Here is a 5,207-nt window from a genome sequence, read left to right as displayed (position 1 = left end):
GTGGATCTGACAAACATGTAAATAATTTTGAGACAAATCTCTCCCCTTAGTTGTCGATATCAGATTTAAAAATAAAAAGAAAAAAAACCTTTCTCATATGAAAGGAACATGATAGCCACTAAACGACAAAACTGCTACTTTTGCTGGATTCACAGGATGCTACAGCGACTTGTCGCTGTGCATCACTCCTGGGCGTTTGATCGCGGGTGGTCGTCGCGCACGTAGCCAACCAGAGAAGAGGGGGAGGGGTTTTACCTGTTGGAGGTGTGAACAACCACACATCCTCATGATGCAATCGTAATGGGCACGGCAGTTCTTTTGAGTGTACTGCATCATTTAAATCAGAATCAGAATCAGAATCATCTTTATTTGCCAAGTATGTCCAAAACACACAAGGAATTTGTCTCCGGTAGTTGGAGCCGCTCTAGTACGACAGACAGTCAATTTACAGAAGACTTTGGGGACACAAAGACATTGACAAAAAACAATTGTGCAAAAAGATGCAGAGTCCTCTAGCACTTAGAGCAGTTCGAATGACTAATATTGCAATAGTCCGGTGCAATGAGCATTGTGCAAGGGGCGCTGAGACTTCAAGGAGTGTATGCAGTTTAAAGTGACGAGTAGTGCGATCATCTGGGACAATGTTGGTTGTGCAAATGTTACAGATACTCCTCAATCAGTGTGCAAATGGAGCAGATGCTACTCTGGCATGAGTGGCCAGTATATGCAAATAGTGCAGCATGGCGAGACAACTACAGTGTGTGCACGAGTAATACATAATTGGCCCCACAGAAATGTGACAACGAAACTCAAGTCAAAAATTTTCCAGCTTGTTGTCATGGAATTATAGGTTAGGTGTTTAAGAAGTTGATCGCAAGAGGGAAGAAGCTGTTGGAATGTCTACTAGTTCTAGTTTGCGTTGATCGGCAGCGCCTACCTGAGGGAAGGAGCTGGAAGAGCTGGTGACCGGGGTGCAGACGGTCCGAGAGGATTTTGCACGCCCTTGTCTTAGTTCTGGCAGCGTGCAAGTCCTCAATGGTGGGTAGGGGGGTACCGACAATCCTTTCAGCAGTTTTGATTGTCCGTTGCAGTCGGAGTTTCGTCCTTTTTTGTAGCAGCACCAAACCAGACTGTGATGGAAGAACACAGGACTGATTCGATGACCGCTGTGTAGAACTGTATCAGCAGCTCCGGTGGCAGGCCGTGCTTTCTCAGAAGCCGCAGGAAGTACATCCTCTGCTGGGCCTTTTTGAGGACGGAGTTGATGTTGGTCGCCCACTTCAGGTCCTGAGAGATTGTAATTCCCAGGTCTCGACAGTTGAGACAAGGCAGCTGGACAACGTGAGGGGCAGCTGTAGCGAAGGATGCCTCCTGAAGTCCATGATCATCTCTACAGTCTTGAGCGTGTTCAGCTCCAGGTTGTGTCGGCCGCACCACAGCTCCAGCCGCTCCGCTTCCTGTCGATATGCAGACTCGTCACCGTCCTTGATGAGGCCGATGACAGTGGTGTCATCTGCAAACTTCAGGAGCTTGACAGTCGGGTTCGCTGAGGTGCAGTCGTTCGTGTAGAGAGAGAAGAGCAGCGGAGAGAGGACACAACCTTGGGCCGCCCCAGTGCTGATGCTGCGTGTGGATGAGGTGGCCTCCCCCAGCCTGACCTGCTGTGTCCTGCCCGTCAGAAAGCTGTAAATCCACTGGCAGATGGCAGGTGAGACGCTTAGCTGGAGAAGCTTGGTTGAAAGGAGTTCAGGGATGATGGTGTTGAACGCTGAGCTGAAGTCCACGAACAGGATCCTCACGTAGGTCCCTGCACTGTCGAGGTGTTCTAGGATGAAGTGCAGTCCCATGTTGACTGCATCATCCGCAGACCTGTTCGCTTGGTAGGCAAACTGCAGGGGGTCCAGCAGGGGACCTGTGACACTCTTGAGGTGGTCCAGCATGAGACGTTCAAAGGACTTCATGACCACAGATGTCAAAGCGACAGGCCTGTAGTCATTCAGACCAGAGATTGCAGGTTTCTAGGGGACTGGAATGATGGTGGAGCGTTTGAAAAAGGATGGAACTTCGCACATTTCCAAAGATCTGTTCAAGATCTGAGTGAAGACTGGAGCGAGCTGGTCTGTGCAGACTTTGAGGCAGGATGGGGACACATGGTCCGGTCCTGCCGCTTTGTTAATCTTCTGTTGTTTGAAGATGCGTCTCACATCCTGTTCATGGATGGTTAACGCAGAAGTCAGAGGTGTGGTTGTGGTCGCGGGTGCGGCTGGGTGTGTGTGTGTAGTGAAACTGTCCTTTTCAAATCTGCAGTAGAAGGTATTCAAGTCGTTGGCTAGTGTGCTATTGTTCTTAGCTTGGGGGGATCGTCGCTTGTAATTAGTCAGCGATTGGAATGCATGCCAGACTGATTTTGAGTCGTTCGCGCTAAACTGTTTTTCCAACTTTGGTGCATAGATTATACAGGGCCCTGTCCCCGCTCTGATATGCATCTTCCTTAGCTTGGCGAAGCTGCTTAAGTTTAGCAGTGAACCACGGCTTGTTGTTGTTGAATGTCCGAAATGATTTTGTTGGTACACAAACCTCTTCACAGAAACTGATATAGGATGTGACAGTGTCCGTATATTCATCCAGGCTGCCAGCTGACTTTTCAAAGACACTCCAGTCTGTGCAGTCTAAACAGCTTTGAAGTTCCCTCTTGGCTTCATTGGTCCACTTTTTGACTGTTTTCACTGTAGGCTTCGCACATTTAAGTTCTTGCTTGTACGTCGGTATTAAGTGAATTAAGCAGTGATCAGACGAGCTCAGGGCTGCACGAGGTATAGCACAGTATGCGTTTTTTACCGTAGTGTAGCAGTGGTCTAAAGTATTATTTTCCCTGGTAGGACAGTCGATATGCTGCTTGTATTTAGGGAGTTCGTGATTGAGTTTAGCTTTGTTAAAGTCCCCGAGAATAATGAGGGGTGAGTCCGGGTGTTTTTTTTCAATTTCATTGACTTGTTCGGCGAGCGTTAGCAATGCGGCGTTCGTGTTAGCTTGAGGTGTAATATAGACTCCAGCCAGTATAAACGATGCAATCTCACGTGGCGAGTAGAATGGTTTACAGTTCAAAAACAGCGACTCCAAATGCGGGCTGCAGTGTGTGCTGAGCACCGTGACGTCCGTACACCATTTTTCGTTGATATGGAGGCATATCCCGCCGCCCATTCGTTTTCCCCGTTGATTCCATGTCGCGGTCCGCTCGATGAATGTTGAAGCCGGGAAGCATGACGGCGCCATCGGGTACAGCGTCGCAAAGCCAGGTCTCCGTGAAGCACATGGCCTGCGGAACGTCTGAAGTCTTTACTGGTCTTTAACAGAAGATGAAGCTCATCCATTTTGTTGGGTAGGGAGCGTACATTCGCGAGGTGGATCGACGGGAACGCCAATCTGTGTCCTCTCTTGCGGAGTTTCACCTGAATGCCGGCTCGTTTTCCTCTGTGGCGCCGCTTCCGCCTCCATGCGCCGAAAACCGCGGACGCCGCTCCGGTGAGTAACTCAGGGAAAAAACTGAGCGGATTTTCGAAAATTGGTGACAGAAAGTCCGGAGTAGCCTCCTTGATGGTTAGCAGGTCTCCCCTTGTGTAAGTGAGTCGTGTAAGGTCTCCAAAGACGGACGAAAAACACAAAAACAAAGACAATACTAGAGAGCACGTTACCGAGGCGACCACACTGGTAGGCGCCATCTTGGTAAGATGACTGTGGCAGTTCAATAAAAAGATTCATTCACCGAATCGTTCAGTTCATTTTCAGAGACTCATTCAAGTGCTTCCTCATTCCGTTCATGATCCATCCCTGAGGTTCATGTTCACTCAACACATTCACCGAAGGACGATGCGTTGTTGTTGTCTCGTAAACTAGGAAAGGTGGGGAGATTTTAAAAAACAAACAAAGAAACAAAAACCTTCAGCTAAATTACCACCTACCTATCTCTGTCTCGGCAAACTCTCGAACACCCGGCTTCGGTGTGACTCATGAACATGTGTGCAGCGAGCTCAACTACCGAACATCCTTCCGCATCCCCTGACGTCCAGCGAGGCTCTCACTTTTCTGCATTCCACTGCGGTGGACAGCGTCGTTGACCAGCACCCGGCACCCAGGCTTCCTGCTCACTGTTATTGTCATCTGATTAGCGTCTTTGGGTTTCTTGCGAAGCGCTTCATAAGTTTAATGTATTATTATTATTATTATTATGAAATAAAAAGCTTAATAATCACACTAGAGACACATAGGGAATTATATATGTGTACATACATTTATTATTAAATTACATTTATTTTAATTATGTGTGCTTATTTCTATGTGCTTGACTGACTCAACATTAGCCGTTAGCTTGAAGAAATGGCTGCTAGTGCAAGCTATCCCTCGTGTAAAAACCACATGTTAATTGCAGATATATTTGTGCCAAAGATTTTGACACAAATCTCTCCAATCGTTTTTCATGGCAGATAAAAAGAAAAACGAATGAACAAGCCTTGTTTCCACCCGGTTTCGAACCAGGGACCTTTTGCGTGTGAGGCAAACGTGATAACAACTACACGATGGAAACTGCTGGGTTGATTTGTCTAACAGACCCAACAGTATTTTTGGGAGCTGCCAGCCAGCAAGCCGATGGGAAAAAAATCTGCATTTGACGTTTTGGACGGCAAATCGTGGAGTAATCAATCATTGATTCATTCATTCATGTTCCGCTTCTCCTCACTCGCCTTTGAAAAGTCTGAGGCGCTCCCTTCAGGCCAGTGGGCACGAGAAGAAATTCAAACAGCCACCGCGGTTTTGGGCATATCCTCCGAGCGCACAGGCCCATGTGTCTCTCTAACCCTTCCCACCATCACCAACTGCTGCAGAAACGTGCGTACGCCAGCCATGAATTTGACGTGAGGCACCGCACATTTCCACGCTCATTTCACTCTTGATACATCTGAACTTTACCGTGAAAAAAACTTGCGCCACGTTTTTGTGCAGACGTTTTCTGGATTTGAGCGATGCCATGTTTCAGTCGGAAAGCCACACAGGTTTTTGCACATTAGGCCCCTGATGACTTGTTTCTCCTGGATGTATAGATGGTAGTCGTGAATCTGTTTGTTTTGACCTTGTTTCCTATTTTTATTTTCGGATTTAAAATTTTTTTTTTAGATTATTGATTTGCCTTACACGCGAAAGGTCCTCGGTTT

At 47.4% G+C, this 5,207-nt stretch overlaps 1 non-coding gene across 1 annotated transcript; it reads right to left on the bottom strand.

Moving 5' to 3' along the window:
* Positions 1 to 4,509: 4,509 nt before the first annotated feature.
* Positions 4,510 to 4,582, bottom strand: trnav-cac (transfer RNA valine (anticodon CAC)). The gene has a single exon. It is a non-coding gene; the product is annotated as a tRNA-Val (tRNA).
* Positions 4,583 to 5,207: the final 625 nt, after the last annotated feature.

The sequence above is a fragment of the Phycodurus eques genome, unplaced genomic scaffold (assembly GCF_024500275.1).
Source record: "Phycodurus eques isolate BA_2022a unplaced genomic scaffold, UOR_Pequ_1.1 contig_183, whole genome shotgun sequence".
Classification (NCBI taxonomy): Eukaryota; Metazoa; Chordata; class Actinopteri; order Syngnathiformes; family Syngnathidae; genus Phycodurus; species Phycodurus eques.
Note: the sequence above shows the minus strand (reverse complement) of the source record. Positions and strands in the feature narration are given on the sequence as shown.